The sequence below is a fragment of the Caretta caretta genome, chromosome 14 (assembly GCF_965140235.1).
Source record: "Caretta caretta isolate rCarCar2 chromosome 14, rCarCar1.hap1, whole genome shotgun sequence".
NCBI lineage: Eukaryota > Metazoa > Chordata > Testudines > Cheloniidae > Caretta > Caretta caretta.
This window is the reverse complement of record NC_134219.1, coordinates 32,117,877-32,138,680: the sequence shown is the minus strand read 5'-3', so window position 1 is coordinate 32,138,680 and position 20,804 is coordinate 32,117,877. Positions and strand designations below refer to the sequence as shown.

The 20,804-nt window shown below is 46.8% G+C and overlaps 1 pseudogene; it reads left to right on the top strand.

The window, feature by feature from the left end:
• Positions 1-20,804, top strand: part of LOC125629149 (uncharacterized) — a 26,117-nt pseudogene extending 5,313 nt beyond the window's left edge.

Sequence of the window (20,804 nt, the reverse complement as noted above, 5' to 3'; positions counted from 1 at the left end):
TTGAACTGTCTGCCACAGTTGCCTATCTGTACAATATTTATTATAGCTCATCCCTGTGTCACAGAGGTCTGAGGATAATTACTTTAAATACTGTGGGGTGCTCAGTTACTGTGGTATGAGGGGCCACATAAGTACACTGATAACACAGTGGACCGTGATTTCAATCTGAGTTTCACTGTGCTTCTGTCACTAATAATCTCGTCCTCCTGCAGCAGCAGCATCAGTGGTGTAAGGGGTACAAAAATTCTTTGTTCTGAAGTCTCTTTTTGCTCGTCTGTAACCCAGCACCAGCTTTCTCCACCCTGCTGTAGCTAATACATCTTTGTGCTCCTTGGCCTCTTGCTTGGGTAGAGTTTTCATGAGTTTCTGGGGATGGAGCATGATGGTAACTGCTGCTTCATAGATTAGCAGGACGGTGTGTCTGCGTTTGAGACCAGATGGGAATAGAGCATCTCCTCTGCCTCTCTGGGTCTGTGGTTCACGGGGTAACTGAAGTGAAGTGAAGCTCAGCAATCCTTCCTAAAGGGACAGTTCTGGTTTGTGCCTGAAGTAGGGAGCAGCCTGACAGGGCTGGGGATGAGGGGGGTTTTGTTTTTCTGATGCCTGTGTCCAGTCCAGGAGGTGACTGACTGTGTGTGGGAATAGACATTGCCTGAGAGAAACTCAGGATATGTCTTCAGTGCAGATTTAACTTGGGTGATCAACATAGAGTGACCAGACAACAAATGTGAAAAATCGGGACGGGGTGGGGTGTAATAGGAGCCTATGTAAGAAAAAGACCCAAAAATCGGGACTGTCCCTATAAAATCAGGACATCTGGTTACCCTAGATCGACACCTGGGTCTAAGCACTGGAGTTAGCCTAGCTGGGCTGTGAGCAGCCACTCTGCAAGCCCTGTGCAAGTTACAGTGTCCTCACTGGTGCTGCACTCAACTTGTGTATGTCTATAATTTCTGGGGGCTTATCCCATGGTTCTTAGCACGGCAGGGAGCTGCGATGCCCTGTGATTCTTTTTCACTGAATCGGGGGAGGACTCTCTGTCCTTATGAGCACAGGGAGACGTGGGAAGGATTTGAAGGACTATTAGCACTTGAGTGACATAGCCTTCACCCTCACTTCAAAGTGTATGGTTTACCAGCCTGAGTGAAAGAAGCCTGGCCTTTAGCCTTTATCCCCGATGAGCCAGCCAATCTGGCTTTACTTCTGTTTCAGGCATTAGGAAACTATTAGTGGACAGTGTATCCAGTTCTGGTGTCCACACTTCAAGAAGAATGTTGACAAATTGGAAAGGGGCTTACAAAAGTGCCACAAGAATGATTCGAGGTCTGGAAAAATCTGCCTTAGAGTGAGCGACTAAAGGAGCTCTGCCTATTTAGTTTATCCATGTCATAAATATAAAGGGAAGGGTAAACACCTTTAAAATCCCTCCTGGCCAGAGGAAAAACCCTTTCACCTGTAAAGGGTTAAGAAGCTAGGATAACCTTGCTGGCACCTGACCAAAATGACCAATGAGGGGACAAGATACTTTCAAAAGCTGGGGGGAGGGAGAAACAAAGCCTCTCTCTATCTGTGTCTGTGATGCTTTTGCCAGGGACAGAACAGGAATGGAGTCTGAGAACTTAGTAAGTAATCTAGCTAGATATGCGTTAGATTCTGATTTCTTTAAATGGCTGAGAAAATAAGCTGTGCTGAATGGAATAGATATTCCTGTTTTTGTGTCTTTTTGTAACTTAAGGTTTTGCCTACAGGGATTCTCTATGTTTTGAATCTAATTACCCTGTAAGATATTTACCATCCTGATTTTACAGAGGTGATTCTTTCTACTTCTATTAAAATTCTTCTTTTAAGAGTCTGATTGCTTTTTCATTGCTCTTAAGATCCAAGGGTTTTGGTCTGTGTTCACCAATGCAAATTGGTGAGGATTTTTATTAAACCTTCCCCAGAAAGGGGGGGGGTAACTTTTGGGAGGATTTTGGGGGGGAAAGACGTTTCCAAATGACTCTTTCTTAATAATATACCGGTTAGACGTTTGGTGGTGGCAGGGATAAAGTCCAAGGGCAAAAGGTAAAATAGTTTGTACCTTGGGGAAGCTTTAACCTAAGCTGGTAAAAGTAAGCTTAGGAGGTTTTCATGCAGGTCCCCACATCTGTACCCTATCGTTCAGAGTGGGGAAGGAACCTTGACATGAACCTTGGCAGAGTGGTGGGATTAACTTGAAATCATTTTGAGATCAAGTTCAGATTTTTTGAACCAGAAGCACAGATTTGAAAAGGAAATATTTTTTTTTTTCCTTTGGGCTGCTGGAGAGCAGGTTTTAAACTGAAAGCAGTTAGAGGTTTTTTTTCTCTGCTTTGGGGCCAGAGCAGAGACAAAAGGGAATTTTTTGTCTTTTGTGAGCTGCAGTTTTCTCTACCTAAAGGCAGGGTAGTTAACCTCCTGCAGGGAAATTCACCCGTCTTCACAGACCTGAAGAAGTTTTTGTTTTGTTTTTTTTTACCTAAGAGCAACTAGAGGGGTTTTCTGCCTATTTGCCTGGAGACAAAAGTGTTAGGGGTTTTTTTTTTTAAGGATTTCTCTGTAGGCTGACAATCGCTATCCGAGAACATAGGTATCCGGACAGCACAGCAAAATTTTACAAGCCAAGTTTTTTGTTTGTTTGTTTTGTTTTCTTTCTAACTCCTGGGTGTAAAGTTAGTTAAAAACAGAGCAGTTAGGATGACAGACTCCACGGTTCAACAAAAGCTGGAATTAGCTAGATTAGAGGATGAGGAAAAACAAAAGGAACATGAAAGACAGATAGAACTCATGCAGATGGGAATGGAGGCAAGGGCCAAAGAAATGGAGGAGAAGGAAAAAGAGAGGAAGCATGTGGAGGAGAAGGAAAAGAGAGGAAGCATGCACTGGAGATAGAGAAGGCAAAGGTTCAGCAGAATATACCAATAAACCCTAGCAATCCTTCTCCAGGTACCCCTTCCCATCCCAGAAAGTTCCCCACCTACAAGGCAGGCGATGATACTGAGGCCTTCTTAGAAAACTTCGAAAGGGCCTGCCTTGGGTACAGCATCTCTACAGACCAATACATGGTAGAGCTCAGGCCGCAGCTCAGTGGACCCTTAGCTGAGGTGGCGGCTGAAATGCCTAAGGAACACATGAACCAGTATGAACTGTTTAAAACCAAGGCGAGAGTCAGAATGGGGCTAACACCCGAGCGTTCCTGTCAGCGGTTCAGAGCCCTAAGGTGGAAACCAGACGTGTCATTTACTCGACATGCCTACCACATTGTGAAACATTGGGATGCCTGGATATCGGGAGCAAGTGTTAAATCTCCAGAAGATTTGCCCTTCCTAATGCAAATGGAGCAGTTCTTAGAGGGTGTTCCTGAGGAAATAGAAAGATACATCCTAGATGGGAAGCCCAAAACTGTAATAGAGGCAGGGGAGATTGGAGCCAAATGGGTGGAGGTGGCAGAGAAGAAAAAAACTGGTCACAGCTGGAGCGGATACCAGAAGGGACAACCTCAGAGCACACCCTACTACCTGGGGCAGCCCAAGGTCCCACCTACCCCCCAAGGAACCCTCCAGCCACCTTATCGTCCTGCCACACCGTTCTCCAGCAACCCCCCTCACCCCAGTGACCCATCAGCTGGACGATGTTTTAAATGTAACGAGCCAGGGCATGTAAAGGCCATCTGCCCCAAGAACCCCAACAGATTACAGTTCATTGCACCGGAATCACACCAGAGGTCCGCAGGCCCAGATACCTCCCAGATACCCTCGGAGCGGAGGGAAACTGTGAGTGTGGGCGGGAAGAAGGTCACCGCGTAGAGGGACACCAGAGCACAAGTGTCAGCTATCCATGCTTCCTTAGTGGACCCCAATTTAATCAACCCAGAGATCCAAGTGACCATTCAACCCTTCAAGTCAAACTCTTTCAATTTGCCTACAGCCAAGTTGCCTGTCCAGTACAAGGGCTGGTCAGGAATGTGGACTTTTGCAGTCTATGATGATTATCCCATCCCCATGCTGTTGGGGGAAGACTTGGCCAATCATGTGAAGCAAGCCAAGAGGGTGGGAATGGTCACCCGCAGCCAGGCTAAACAAATCGTGAGGCCTAGCTCTGTTCCGGAAACTTCTACCAGGACCCAGTCAGAGATGATGGACCCGGACACCAGGCCAATGTCTGCAACAGCAGTAGGGGATCCAGTCCCAGAGACCCAGACAGAGCCAGAACCGGAACCAGCGGAACAACTAGCACCAGACCCCTTGCCAGCACTGAATCCAGTACTTGCAACCCCAACACCAGAGGGCCCCACCGAACCTGAACTGGCAGCAGCCAATAACCCTACACAAGAGGCTCAGCCGGAGCCTGAATCCCAACATAGTGCACCAGCGGAGAGCGGTTCACAGTCAACGGAAACAGCTCCATCCCCAACATCGCTTCCAGAGGGACCAAGCCTGGGTCCACAATCCAATGAGGAACTGATGTCTCCAGCATCAAGGGAACAGTTCCAGACCAAACAGGAAGTAGAGGAAAGCCTCCAGAGAGCTTGGACGGCGGCACAGAACAACCCACCACCTCTCAGCTCTTCTGACTGATCCAGGTTTGTTGCAGAAAGAGGACTTTTATACAAGGAAACTCTTTCTGGTGGACACCAGGAAGACTGGCATCCTCAGAGACAGTTGGTAGTTCCAACTAAGTACCGGGTCAAGCTCTTGAGCTTGGCCCACGATCATCCTAGTGGCCATGCTGGGGTGAACAGGACCAAAGGCCGTTTGGGGAGGTCATTCCACTGGGAGGGAATGGGCAAGGATGTTTCTACCTATGTCCGGTCTTGTGAGGTATGCCAAAAAGTGGGAAAACCCCAAGACCAGGTGAAAGCCCCCCTCCAGCCACTCCCCATCATTGAAGTTCCATTTCAGTGAGTAGCTGTGGATATTCTGGGTCCTTTTCCGAAAAAGACACCCAGAGGAAAGCAGTACATACTGACTTTTATGGATTTTGCCACCCGATGGCTGGAAGCAGTAGCTCTAAACAACACCAGGGCTAAAAGCATGTGCCAGGGACTAGCAGACATTTTTGCCAGGGTAGGTTGGCCCTCCAACATCCTCACAGATGCAGGGACTAATTTCCTGGCAGGAACTATGGAAAGCCTTTGGGAAGCTCATGGGGTAAATCACTTGGTTGCCACTCCTTACCACCATCAAACAAATGGCATGGTGGAGAAGTTTAATGGGACTTTGGGGGCCATGATACGTAAATTCGTAAATGAGCACTCCAATGATTGGGACCTAGTGTTGCAGCAGTTGGTCTTTGCCTATAGAGCTGTACCACATCCCAGTTTAGGGTTTTCACCATTTGAACTTGTATATGGCCGCGAGGTTAAGGGGCCGTTACAGTTGCTGAAGCAGCAATGGGAGGGATTTACACCTTCTCCAGGAACTAACATTCTGGACTTTGTAACCAACCTACAAAACACCCTCCGAACCTCTCTAGCCCTTGCTAAAGAAAACCTACAGGATGCTCAAAAAGAGCAAAAAGCCTGGTATGATAAACATGCCAGAGAGCGTTCCTTCGAAGTAGGGGACCAGGTCATGGTCTTAAAGACACTCCAGGCCCATAAAATGGAAGCCTCGTGGGAAGAGCCATTCATAGAATTATAGAATATCAGGGTTGGAAGGGACCTCAAGAGGTCATCCAGTCCAACCCCCTGCTCAAAGCAGGACCCATCCCCGACTAAATCATCCCAGCCAGGGCTTTGTCAAGCCTGACCTTCTGGGGAAGGAGATTCCACCACCTCCCTAGGTAACGCATTCCAGTGTTTCACCACCCTCCTAGTGAAAAAGTTTTTCCTAATATCCAACCTAAACCTCTCCCACTGCAACTTGAGACCATTACTGCTTGTTCTGTCATCTGCTACCACTGAGAACAGTCTAGATCCATCCTCTTTGGAACCCCCTTTCAGGTAGTTGAAAGCAGCTATCAAATCCCCCCTCATTCTTCTCTTCTGAAGACTAAACATCCCCAGTTCCCTCAGCCTCTCCTCATAAGTCATGTCTTCCAGTCCCCTAATCATTTTTGTTGCCCTCCGCTGGACTCTCTCCAATTTTTCCACATCCTTCTTGTAGTGTGGGGCCCAAAACTGGACACAGTACTCCAGATGAGGCCTTACCAATGTCGAATAGAGGGGAACGATCACGTCCCTCGATCTGCTGGCAATGCCCCTACTTATACACCCCAAAATGCCATTGCCCATCTTGGCAACAAGGGCACACTGTTGACTCATCCAACTTGCCGTCCACTGTAACCCCTAGGTCCTTTTCTGCAGAACTGCTGCCTAGCCATTCGGTCCCTAGTCTGTAGCGGTGCATTGGATTCTTCCGTCCTAAGTGCAGGACTCAGCACTTGTCCTTGTTGAACCTCATCAGATTTCTTTTGGCCCAATCCTCCAATTTGTCTAGGTCCCTCTGTATCCTATCCCTACCCTCCAGCGTATCTACCACTCCTCCCAGTTTAGTGTCGTCTGCAAACTTGCTGAGGGTGTAATCCACACCATCCTCCAGATCATTTATGAAGATATTGAACAAAACCGGCCCCAGGACCGACCCCTGGGGCACTCCACTTGATACCGGATGCCAACTAGACATGGAGCCATTGATCGCTACCCGTTGAGCTCGACAATCTAGCCAGCTTTCTATCCACCTTATAGTCCATTCATCCAGTCCATACTTCTTTAACTTCTTTAACATGGTCCAGGCGCACCTGGGCGCTGTTAATTATCTCATAGCATTCCCCACCTCCAACCGAAAGCCTACGGTATACCATATTAATTCTCTAAAGCCCTTTTATTCCAGAGAATTAAAGGTTTGTCAGTTTACAGCCCAGGGAGGAGATGACGCTGAGTGGCCTGAAGGTGTCTACTACGAAGGGAAAAGTGCTGGTGGCATGGAAGAGGTGAACCTCTCCATGACTCTTGGGCGTATGCAGCGACAGCAGATCCAGGAGCTGTGCACTATCTATGTGCCAACGTTCTCAGCCACCCCAGGACTGACTGAACGGGCATACCATTCCATTGACACAGGTAATGCTCACCCAGTTAAAGTCCAGCCTTACCGGTGTGATGAAGTGAGACTGTTCTTAATGTTTCCTCTGAATAGTGTGGGGGTGCATCAGTTTCCCCTATGCAGTTCTTAAGTATCTAGGGGGTGGGGTAAGGGTGTATGATCATTGCAGAGCCCTAGAGGGCAGGTGTGTGCAGGGGTCTGGACACAGAAAATGGTCGACACCCTGTTTCCTGGCAACTGATGGCCTGGGCCCTTCCCCCTGCAAGGTGAGAGCTAAAGGGTTGGAGAACAAAGGAATCAGGTGACCTCCTGGCCCGGGAAAGGAACAAAGCCCAGGGGAGGAGGGGCTGGAGGGAGTTTCAGTTTGGGGCTGGCTGGGACATGGAGTGAAGTGCAGACGTGGTTGTCTGGCTCACTGCCCCCCAAAATGGACCCAGCTGAGGGGTCCTGTTCTCTGCACCTACAAGCTCTGTTTTAGACCATGTTCCTGTCGTTTAATAAACCTCTGTTTTACTGGCTGGCTGAGAGTCACGTCTGTCTGCGAAGTTGGGGTACAGGACCCTCTGGCTTCCCCAGGAGCCCCGCCTGAGCGGACTCGGTGTGGGAAGCGCACGGAGGGGCAGAGGATGCTGAATGCTCCAAGGTCAGACCCAGGAAAGTGGAAGCCGGGTGAGCTGTGTGTCTGCAGACAGGCTGCTCACAGAAAGGCGACTGCCCCAGAGTCCTGACTGGCTTCATGGGGAGCAGTTCCAGAGTATCGCCCAGGGACTCCGTGACACCAACGTTACCGGGTGTCTCCTCAAGCTAAAACTGCTATAGAAAGGGAGATCCAGGATACGTTACAGATGGGTGTAATCCACCTCTCTGGCAGTGCATGGGCATCTCCAGTGGTTCTAGTTCCCAAACCAGATGGGGAGATACGTTTTTGCATGGACTACCGTAAGCTAAATGCTGTAACTCGCCCCAACAACTATCCAATGCCACGCACGGATGAACTATTAGAGAAACTGGGATGGGCCCAGTTCATCTCTACCTTGGACTTAACCAAGGGGTACTGGCAGGTACCGCTAGATGAATCCGCCAAGGAAAGGTCAGCCTTCACCACACATCTCGGGCTGTATGAATTTAATGTACTCCCTTTCGGGCTGCGGAATGCACCCGCCACCTTCCAAAGACTTGTAGATGGTCTCGTAGCGGGATTAGGAGAATATGCAGTCGCCTACCTTGACGATGTGGCCATATTTTTGGATTCCTGGGCAGAACACCTGGAACATCTTAAAAAAATGTCTTCGAGCGCATAAGGGAGGCAGGACTAACTGTTAAGGCTAAGAAGTGTCAAATAGGCCTAAACAGAGTGACTTATCTTGGACACCAGGTGGGTCAAGGAACTATTAACCCCCTACAGGCCAAAGTGGATGCTATCCAAAAGTGGCCTGTCCCAAAATCAAAGAAACAGGTTCAATCCTTCTTAGGCTTGGCCGGTTATTACAGACGATTTGTACTGCAATACAGCCAAATCGCCGCCCCACTGACAGACCTAACCAAAAAGGTCAGTGGACCGAAGAGTGTCAGAAGGCCTTTAACCAGCTTAAAGCGACACTGATGTTTGACCTTGTACTAAGGGCCCCAGACTTTGACAAACCGTTCCTAGTAACCACAGATGCGTCCGAGCGTGGTGTGGGAGAAATTTTAATTCAGGAAGGACCGGATCAAGAATTCCACCCTATAGTGTTTCTCAGCAAGAAGCTGTCTGAGAGGGAAAGCAACTGGTCAGTCAGTGATAAAGAATGTTACGCCATTGTCTACGGTCTGGAAAAGCTACGCCCATATGTTTGGGGACGGCGTTTCCACCTGCAAACCGACCATGCTGCGCTACGGTGGCTTCATACCGCCACGGGAAATAACAAAAACCTTATTGGGTGGAGTTTAGGTCTCCAAGATTTTGATTTCTATTAAAAAGTCTTCTTGTAAGAAAACTGAATGCTTTTTCATTGTTCTTAAGATCCAAGGGTTTGGGTCTGTGGTCACCTATGCAAATTGGTGGGAATTTTTATTAAACCTTCCCCAGAAAGGGGGGGGGGGTAACTTTTGGGAGGATTTTTGGGGGGAAAGATGTTTCCAAACTGACTCTTTCCTAATAATATACCGGTTAGACGTTTGGTGGTGGCAACGAAAGTCCAAGGGCAAAAGGTAAAATAGTTTGTACCTTGGGGAAGTTTTAACCTAAGCTGGTAAAAGTAAGCTTAGGAGGTTTTCATGCAGGTCCCCACATCTGTACCCTAGAGTTCAGAGTGGGGAAGGAACCTTGACAATCCAGGAGAAGGTTAAGAGGTGTATTGAACAGAGCCCAAAGATACCTACATGGGGAGAAAATGTTTGACAGCAGAGGGCTTTTTAATCTAGCAGACAAAGTCAGAATGAAATCCAGTGGCTGGAACCTGGAGCTTGACAAATTCAGGCCAGTCAGAGGGTGCAAATGTTGAAGTGAGTGAAGTATTGGAGAAGTTACCTAGAGTTGTGGTGGACTGTGCATCACTTGGAGTCTTTAAATCAAGCCAGGGATGTCTCGCTCTAAGACAACAAGATATGGGCTTGATTCGGAATCTCTGGGTGAGGTTCTCTAGTCCAGTGTTTCTCAGATGTGGCCACCAGTCACTCTTCATGCAGCCATGACAGTTTCCTGGGTGGTGATGGAGGGGAGGGGGTCAAAGCAGCGGCACCTATCCCTCCCTCCCTCCCTCCCTGTTGTTCCTGGATGTGACACCACCTCTGCAGACAGGTGGGGCACAACACTGGAGGAGCAAGTGAAGGCGGTGGAGCTTGGCCTTTAGCCCTGGGGTGGTTGGGCAGCACGTTCCATTGGCAGCTCCAGCCGCATGGCTTTGGGTGCTGACCCCTGGCTCCGGCCATGTGGTGGTGGGTGCCACACCCAGCTCTAGCAGTGCAGCTCCTGGCTCCAGCCCCAGGCTCCAGCCACAGTGCTTTGGGTGCTGACCTGCGATTCTGGCCATGTAGCAGCAGGTGCTGACTTGGATCCAGCTGCGCAACCCCCAGGCTCCAACTCTGGCTATGGCTCTGGTCATGGGGCTTTGGGCGCTGACCCCCAGATCCAGCCATTCAGAGGTGTGGCTCAACACCCTTCCCCATTGCACTTGGCCCGCGCAGTCTCCCCCAGCCTCTCATCCATCCCTGCATTGCCCCTGGCCCCTGCTTCCTTCCCCCCACACCCTCATCTAGGGCTTAATTTTCCCTGAAAAAAATGAAATTAACAAACATGCAAGTATCACTTTTCACAGCAGACTTAACTAGCTAGCTGGGAGGCTATACCTGTATATTTGTTAATATCACTTTTCACAGCTTCCCCTCTAGCGAGTAATGTGCTGTGAAAAGTGATATTAAACATAAAAATATCACTTTTCACAGAATTATTTTATATTAGTCTGCAAAAAACCCCTACATACATAAATTACAATTATTTGGATTTATATATGTGCATATTTATTTGTTTTTTCTAAAGTTAATTAGGTAGTTTAGGAAAAAGCGTCAGTGCGGCCACCAGCAAGAGTTGGTGGCTGCACCCTGAGGTCACCAAAAAATTGTTGTGAGTACCCCTGCTGTCGTCTATATTTTATACAGGAGATCAAACTTGATCATAATACTCGCTTCTGGCTTCAACGTCTATGAATCTGTTTGCAAGTCTATATGATAGTTGGGAAACCGGTTAGCCTTGTCTGGGGACTCAAGCCCCATTTAAACAAACCATCCCTATTCACCAAGAACATAAGAACACCTTTAACTTAATGTAAATAGGATTCAAGCACTGAGTTTAAGTGGTGTGCTCAACTGACCACCTGGGAGATTATGGGTGGGATTTGTTTGGCTAGAGCATCTAAATTTCTGCATCTAAGTAAAGGCAGGAGTGCAGAGACTGCTGATATCGAGCAGGGCAGAGTGAGGGCAGCAGCTTCAGTAAATATTACTGAGCATGCTTAGTCCATGTGAGCATGCTCAGTCCAAGCCAAGCAGCAAATCTGTGACTTCAGAAAAGCAGACTTTAACAAACTTAGAAAAGTAGTAGGTATGGTCCCAGAGGAAGAATATCTAAGGGGAAGAAGGAGTTAAGAAGAGCTGGTAGTATCTGAGAGAGAATATTTAAGGCACAACAAGGAAGACCCCCAATGCACATGAAAGATAGGAAGAACAGTAAGAGGCCAATATGGCTGAATCTGCAGCTTTTTTACTGACCTGAAAATCAAAAAGCAATCCAACAAAAAGTGGAAAAATGGATAAATCACTAAGGATGATTATGAAAGAACAGGAGAAGCACATTGAGGAAAAAATGAGAGAGGCTGTGGCACAAAATTAGTTGCACAGAGCAACAGACATGAAAGGAAATAAGAAGAGGTTCTATAACCACGTTAGGAACAAGAAAAAGATGAAGGAAAGTGTAGGCCCACTAGTTAGCAGGGAAGGAGAGCGAACAATGAATATCATCAAGGCTGAGCTTTTTAATGCCTATTTTGCTTCAGTTTTCAGTAAAGATAATTATGATCAGATGCTTAACATTACTAGTATTAACAAGAAGGAGGAAGAAACACCATTTAGAATAGGGAAAGAATAAGCTGAAGAATGTTTAGTAAAGTTAGAGGTATTCAAGTTGGCAGGGCCTGACCATATTTACCCTAGGACACTTAAGGAACTAGCTGAGGCAATCTCAGAAAACATTAGCAATTATTTTTGAGAACTCATGGAGAACAGGTTAGGTCCCAGTGGACTGGAGAAAGTGAAACTGACTTCCTATTTTTAAAAGGGGAACAAAGAGGACCCACAGAATTATTGACAAGGCAGCTGAACTTTGATACCTGGATAGATACCGGAGGAAGCAGGGTTATAAGGAGGAGCTAGCATAGATCTGTCCAGTACAAATCAAGCTAAAACAAACTAATTTATTTCTTTGACAAGGTTACTCTCCTAGTGCATAGGGAAGTAGCACTAGACACGATTTAGCTTGATTTCAGTAAAGATTTGACACAATCCCACATGATATTATCATATGCAATCTAGGGAATATAGTCTAGCTCAGTGGTCTCCAACCTTTTTACACACAAGATCACTTTTTGAATTTAAATGCGACACAGGATCTACCCCACGCCTTCCCCGAGGCCCTGCCCCTTCTCCAAAGCCCCGCCACACTCACTCCATCCTGCACTCACTCCATCCTCCCCTCCCTCCGTCGCTCACTCTTCCCCACCTTCACTCACTTTCACTGGTCCGGGAAAGGGGTTTGGGAGGGGGTGTGGGCTCTGGGCTGAGGTCGAGGGTTTCTGAGGGTGGGAGGGGGCTCTGGGCTGAGCTTGAGGCAGGGGGTTGGGATGCAGGAGGGGTTGAAGGGTGCAAGCTGTGGGAGGGAGTTTGGGTACAGGATGGAGCTCAAGGCTGGGACAGAGTATTGGGGTGTGGGAGGGGTTATGGGTGTCAGCTCCAGATGGGGGGGTTAGGGCTGGGGTAGGGGGTTAGGGTGTGGGAGGGGGTTCAGGTGCAGGAGGGGATATGGGGTGCTGGTTCTGGGAGGGGGCTCAGGGCTGGGGTGCGGACTTCTGCCAGGTGGCACTTACCTCAGGCATCTCCCGGTTGGTGGTAGGGTCCCTGCCTGCGCCGGCCCCACGCCGCTTGCAGAAGCAGCCAGCACAATCCTGCAGCCCCGCGGGGGCAGGGGGAGAAAGCACGTGGCTCCATGCGCTGCTCCTGCCTACTTGCGAAACAGGTTAATATAATTCTGGTGTGTCTAAACAGAGATGATGTGTGTAAGACACAGGAGGTAGTTATCTTTTGTCTACTTGGCACTGCTGTGGCCTCAGATGGCATACTGTGTCCAGGTTTAAACACCACACTTTAAGAAAGATGTGGACAAATAGGACAGAGTGCGGAGGAGAGTGACAAAAGTGATAAAAGATTTAGAAAACATGAGCTATGAGAAAAGGTTACAATAAGTGGGGATGTTAGTTGTGAGAAAAAAGGACTGAAGGGAGACCTTATAACAGTCTTCAAACATGTTACAGGGTGTTGTAAAAAGGATGGAGATCAGTTGTTCTCTGTGTGCACTGAAGATAGCAGAAGAAGCAATCGACTTAATGTGCAGCAAACAAGATTTAGGTTGGATATTAGGAAAAACTCTCTAACTGTAAGGATATTTAAGCACTAGAACAGTTATCAAGGCAGGTTCATAGAATCATAGAATATCAGGGTTGGAAGGGACCTCAGGAGGTCATCTAGTCCAACCTCCTGCTCAAAGCAGGACCTAATCCCCAACTAAATCATCCCAGCCAGGGCTTTGTCAAGCCTGACCTTAAAACCTCTGAGGAAGGAGATTCCACCACCTCCCTAGGTAACCCATTCCAGTGCTTCACCACCCTCCTAGTGAAAAAGTTTTTCCTAATATCCAACCTAAACCTCCCCCACTGCAACTTGAGACCATTACTCCTTGTTCTGTCATCTGCTACCACTGAGAACAGGTTCTAGAATCCCTGTCACTGAACGTTTTTAAGAACAGGGTGGACAAACACCTGTTAGAGATGGAGTAGGTTTATTTGATCCTGCCTCAGCACAGGGGATTGGACTAGTCAGGGACCACTGCCCCATTACGCAAGTTACTGCATGGGGACACCTAGTAAAGCGCAGTCTCCAGATGAAAGAGCTCCCAATCTATAGAATCATAGATATTTAGGGCTGCAAGGGACCTCAAGAAGTGAGTCAGGACCAAGTAAACCTAAATTATCCCTGACATGTTTATCCAACCATTTTTTAAAAGCCTCCAGCAATGGGGATTGCACAACCTCCCTTGGAAGCCTATTCCAGAGCTAAACTACCCTTCTAGTTAGAAAGTTTTTTCCCTAATATCTGACCTAAATCTCCCTTGCTGTAAGTTAAATCTATTACTTCTTGTCTTACCTCAGTTCATCACCATCCTCTTTTTATCAGCCCTTAATAAATTTGAAGAATGTCAGTCTTTTTGCTCAAGACTAAACATGTACATGTTTTTTAACCTTTCCTTATAACTCATATTTTCTAAATCTTTTATCATTTTTGTTGCTCTCCTTTGGACTCTCTCCAGTTTGTCCACATCTTTTCTAGAGTGTGGTGCTCAGAATCGGACACAGTACTCATACTGAGCCCTCCTCAGTGCTGAGTAGAACAGGCAATTTATGTCCTCTGTCTTACATACAACGCTCCTGTTAATACACCCCAAAATATTAGCCCTCCTCATGAGGTTGGCGAGTTGGTGCACCAACATCTTTGTGTTCTGTCTTGTATTGGGGAGGGGTAGCTGTGACAGGAGAGTAGTTGTCAGTGATGGGAGAGAGGTTGTATCTCAGATAGGTAGAGAGGGTAGCAACTCTGCTAGGCTCCCCAGGGGAATAAGTTAGGGCAGTTTCCTAGGCAGAGGTGGTGAACCCTTGCTCCAGATCAGATCTTGTATGGTTTATAGCCCAGACCCTGGAGGGGAGGGGAAAGGATAGCAGGGAGCCTCTCTGCACTTTCCTGCTTAGATTCTGGATCTGGGAGGAGTAACAGAACTGACCTTAATGAACAAGTTTCTTTGCCCCACAAGCAGGATTTCTGATTTTCAAACCTGATGTCATCTCCTGGCTAGAGCAAGGAGAGGAGCTGTGGCTCCCTGGTCTCCATGGATACAAGGAAAGAGAGATCCCAAGAAACACCCACACAGGTGAGGATTGTGCAAAACCGATTCAGAAATCAAGTTTTCTATCCTCCTGGCAAACATCAATCATGAATTTTTATCACGTGTGTCTGACCCTTTAGCCCTGCCTTCATCTATATTCAGAGGATGTGGAGGAAGGATGGGTCCCCTCCTCTCTCTTCTTGGAGGGAGAGTAGATAGGATTCAGCCCCTGATTTTTTTTTAATCTCCTCAACAGTTACTTTGGTTTGTTCCCTCCTTTTCTGTTCCCCTTTCTGAGGTTCCCACCCCCCCACCCTTCCCCTGGCCCAGGGACTGACTCCTGTCTGGATTCTCTCCGTCCCAGCAGGTGACGGGACGGGGAGTGAGAGCGAGGAGGAGACCCCTCAGCAGGAAGGTCCCGAGCGAGTGGAACCACAGGGGACAGTATTGGAAAGAGCCGAAGGGGGTGTTTCCCAGAGTCATGAGGAGGAAGAAGCCCATGAGGGTCAGAGCAGGCCAGAGACAGAGCAAGGAAACAACTCAGAGGAGAGACAGGGTAAATCTAGAGGAATCAGGAAAATCAAAGAAACTGTTCAACAGAGAATCCCCACTGGAGAGAGATCCTACACGTGTGGTGACTGTAGGAGAAGCTTCCAATACAGATCAGCCCTTATTAGACACCAGAGAATCCACACAGGGGAGAGACCCTACAAGTGTCTCGATTGTGGGAAAAGCTTCAGACAAACCTCAGCCCTTAGTAAACATCATACAGTCCACACGGGAGAGAGACCCTATGAGTGTCTAGAGTGTGGGAAAAGCTTTCGTCAGAGGTTCCATCTTGTTAAACATCAGAGAATCCATACGGGAGAGCGACCCTATGAATGCTTCATATGTGAGAAAAGCTTCAGTGAGAATTCACAGCTTCTGTCACATCAGAGAACCCACACAGGAGAGAGACCCTATAACTGCCCCGATTGCGGGAAAAGCTTCCGTCATAGATCAGTCCTTATTGAACATCAGAGAATCCACACGGGAGAGAAACCCTACAAATGCAATGAGTGCGGGAAAAGCTTCAGTCGGTTCTCTCACCTTCTGTCACATCAGAGAACCCACACAGGAGAGAAACCCTATAACTGCCCCGACTGTGGGAAAAGCTTCAGTGAAAGCTCAACCCTCATTCAACATCAGAGAATCCACACGGGAGAGAAACCCTACAAATGCAAAGAGTGTGGGAAAAGCTTCAGTCACATCTCACATTTCCTAACACATCAGAGAATTCACACAGGAGAGAAACCCTATAACTGCTCTGACTGCGGGAAAAGCTTCAGTCACAACTCGACTCTTACTCAACATCAGAGTATCCACACGGGAGAGAAACCCTACAAGTGCAATGAGTGTGGGAAAAGCTTCAGTCGGATCTCACGCCTCCTATCACATCAGAGAATCCACACAGGAGAGAAACCCTATAACTGCTCTGACTGCGGGAAAAGCTTCCGTCAGAGGTCAGTCCTTGTTACTCACCAGAGAGTCCACACAGGGGAGAAACCCTTTCAATGCCCAGAATGTGGGAAAAGCTTCACTGTGAGCTCAACCCTTACTAAACATAGGAGAATCCACAGTTGAGAAAGTCCCTATGAGTATACTGACTGTGGGAAAAGCTTCAGTCAGAATTCACAGCTTCTATCACATCAGAGAACCCACACAGGAGAGTGACCCTATAACTGCCCCAATTGCGGAAAAAGCTTCCATCACAGCTTAGTCCGTATTGAACATCAGAGAATCCACACGGGAGAAAAACCCTACAAATGTGCTGAGTGTGGGAAAAGCTTCAGTTGGCTCTCAGGCCTCCTATTGCATCAGAGAATCCACACTGGAGAGAAACCCTGTAACTGCCCTGACTGCAGGAAAAACTTCTGTCAGAGGTCAGTCCTTGTTGCTCACCAGAGACTCCACAGAGGGGAGAAACCCTTTTAATGCCCAGAATATGGAAAAGCTTCACTGTGAGCTCAGTCCTTATTAAACATAAGAGAATCCACAGTGGAGAAAGACCCTACGAGTTTATTGACTGGGAACGGCTTCAGTCATATCTCACACTTTCAATCACATCAGAGAACCTCCATTGCAGAGTCACCTTATAAATGCCCTGACTGTGGGAAAGGCTTTCGGCACAGCTTAGACCTCATGACACATAAGAGAATCCAGTGATCACAAAACCAAGAATTGTCCTGGCTGGGGAAGGGCCAAGTGAATAACACCTTTGCCAATTCCCACAAATCTCAGAGGGTCAGGCCAGGCCTGGCCTGGCAGGAGTGGCCACGTAATGAGGACATGGTGTAGTTATAAAGCAGAAAATGAAATAACCTTCCTGGAGCAAAGCTGTGGAGAACGAGAATCTGAGATGAGACTTCCACGTTGTGATGGTATTTTATTATAATTTTCTAGATGCTTCCATTCAGGTTATCTATTGAAATTTGGTCTTATATACCTAGACTCATCCCTATCTTATATGCTGTGACTTTGCATTAACTCTTGATAGTATTTTAGGTTGGTATCCACCGAGGGACTTAGGCGCTGTGACACTCAGTATTGCAGAAACTAAATTTTTTGGCACCTAGCAAATCACAGGAACAACACCAGGATCAACAAAGCCTGAGTTAGGAGCACCAGCTCCCACTCTACAATAAATGAGAGATAGGTGCCGTAGAATGAGATTCACAAAAGCCAGCATGCTACGTAGGGCACTGCTTAAGCTAGCCAATGGGCGATGATGACCAGAGGGATGTGTGCTAAACCTCACCCCTCCCAGGGGCATAGGAACCTATCTCTGTTTGTGGTTGACAAACCAGGGAAGGTAGATGCGGTGGGGCCTGGTCCAGTAAGTGTGTTCAGAAGCTGCCTGAGTCCACCCAAAACAGTGAGGAAAATCCTCCTAAGAACATCACCGGATGAAGTTCTAGCATTTGAATGTGACAACTTTTTAACTGAAACTGATGTGGTGCTGATTTAAACTGCCTGCTTGCACCTGTAACCGCCAGTTACTGTTCACACCTTGTCTGTGTAGTGCTGAGCTGACTTTAATTGTCTTATTAATTATCTGCCTTACTGCCTAAAAGAGCTACCCTTCAAAGCTTTGGTTTGGCAAGGACATAACTAAATCTCCGCTGTGCTTACTGTGTTATCCCAGCTTTGTGGAAATCCATTGCTTGATGGTTAATTTTCTTTTGTTGTCTTGTTTCAACTCAATTCCTAACTTTAAGTGCTACTGAGATCTAGCAACTTTGTTAATCACTGTTCTGCTCTTGCCTGTATCTTGGGTTATGGCTACACTATGATTCTTTTAGCGACACGGCTGTGCTGCTACTGCCAGGCCGCTAAGAGGCATGCAGCGTAGCGCTGTTCACACCGGTGCTTTTTGTCAGTAAAACTTTTGTCATTCGGGGGGGGGGGGGGTGTTTTTCTAACACCCCTGAACAACAGAAGTTTTGCTGACCAAGTGCCAATGTAAACAAACCCTTACACTCATGCCCTCCAGCTGGGCTGCCTTTGCACGTGTGAGTGAGAATTCCTGCCAGTGAAAGAAATCTCCTCAGATCTGTCTCCCTTGGGATATTACAGTGTGTGTGTGTGTGACCAAAGCTATCTTCTAACTTCAGATTCATACTTTAATCTTTACTTGTGTGGCTTTAGAATACTCTTACTTCTAAAATAATTTTAACTATGTGGTGTGTGTTTTTAACTACAGAGTTGTCTCACGTGTTCCTATTTTACACTCCAGACTAGCTTCATTCCAGTCTTGGGGTGGGAACTTCATTAGTTCCTATTTTACCTTTGCCCATTTTAAATAACAAAAGCAGGGTACTTTGTGATAGTTCTTTTTCTATATTTGAACAATACAGTGTCACCCATAGATGTATGGTATTACCTTTAATAAAAAATAAAAGATGTAATAATAGCTTTGCTAGCTTTTATGAAGTTGACACTCCTTTCAATTGTATTGCCTTATCAACCTATCTAGTTTCATCCAAATTTATTTTTAGGTTAAAAGTTTTAATATCAAGTTGAATTGTTTATTTTGGGACATCCCTTGTGCACAGGAAAAAGAAGCCTGGGTAAATTTTTATGTGGTTACTTCCTGAATGCATTAATAACGATGATCAATAATTCCATGTTTTCTTTGCTTTTCCTGAACCAGCCCGCTGAGGAGCAATTAATTAACAATTCCATCTATTTATTGTTTCTCCTAATTATCAGTTTTGATAATTGTTTCATTATTTTAGTAATTTTACTTTGAATATTACCTGGCAACCAACCCTTTTTGCCTCACGCTCCTTTCATTCTGGGGAAGCATCTGAATCCCTGGTTTATAAATCATTGCCCTGGGCACTTGGACAGGTTAAAGGAGCTGTTTAACCACAGTCTGATTAGCTGCAGTGAAATAGGGGTCTGGTAGACTGAAGGGAAGGAGGAGGAACCTCCTAACAAGGTTGGAGGCCACTGAGCAGTATCTACCTCTTGTCATAGGTGATTGCTGAGTTTTGCTGAACATCTGTGAAAGCCAGGGGGAGATCCTCACTGATGGCTGGAAAGCAGAGGGGGAGAGAATTTCCCTGTTCTGAACAGCCAGAGAGGGGACCTGTGCCAGGTGCCTCAAGTAGTCCAGGACATGGAGTCAGATGTGTTGTGCTCCAAGAATGTCAGACTGTAGTTGTAGAAAATGAATGTTCTGTAAGAAGAAATGAATGTAGTGTGTTTGTGTAAAGATTAATAATTAATGTTGTGTGGGAGAAGGGGAAATGTACCGCAGCAATTTTTTTTAAGCTGAATTGAACGTGATGAAACCTCTGTTGAGTTAACATAATGCAGTGGAAACTTCAGACCAATGGACCTGTGGAGAAACATGCCCAGACTCCTGAGCGCACACATGGCTGTGCTGATGAGCTCACAAAAACGTGTAGGTGGAAACTGTTCTCCTTTTCTTGGAGGATAGAATTTGTGGGAGGAAAAGGGGACTCCCAGTGTCCTGTGTTCTCCACAGGCTGCAGGATGGCTTGGTTGAGGTGCTGGATGTGAACATAGCTCCACAGTGTTTTCCAGCAGAGGTGGTTGCTTCTGCATGATGTCCAGGATCCTTTCCTGCATCTCCTTTCCTTTGTCCACAAGCTCCCTTGAGTGCAGGGGTAGGTGTATTCTGTAGGTAAGGCATAGGTATAAGTTAAGGCAATAATGCATGGAGCCTGTGATTGGGTGGGGGGTACCCCATCCAGTGTGTGGTGAGTGCACCCCATCCCATGAATAAGACCTCAGGACTGCTCTTGACTCGGGGCCATGACACCTAATGGTCAGAGTCTGTAGACTTGCCCTCATTCTCAGGGCCATAAGGCCCAATGGCCAGAGTCAATAGGGTTGCCCTTGCTCTCAGGGCTGCTAGGCCTAGCGTCGAGAGTCAATAAACTGACCCTTACTCTGAGGGCTGTAAGGATGCCCCAAAAGCTTTAGCAAAAGTAGTTAATCAGGAGTAACCCTCAAACATAATATAGCACAAGACAGATTGCTGTAATGCCCAAACTGCTGACAGGAAACACAAAATACTGGTTTATACAAGTCTGGGATATTTTAAGTTAGGAACATAAGCAAATGTCTGACCACGAGAATGTTATGGTAACTAATGGATGTGTATGCTAATGAACTTTAGGTAACAGAATTAGTTTCCTATGGGAGAAGGCCACCTCTACATTAGTAAGGTGAAGAAATACAGATAAGGAAAATGGGCTAAAATCCCTACTGAATATGCATTAGGCATTATTAAAAAGTGTATCCTGGTCTTTGTGCTTTGAGAGATGTAGGTCTTGGAAGATGCCAGGATGATGACCACTGATGATGGTGACAAGGAAAATGATTGTGATGATTGATTGGATGATGCTGAGAAAAATGACAGATCTTTGGGGTTGTTCTAAAAGGGATGGTATGACTATGTGCATTCTGTATTATCCCTATCTACCTTGATTGGCTGGAGTGTTTGTAACTTTGCTAACTCTATTAATAAAACTATTGCAAATTCCAAA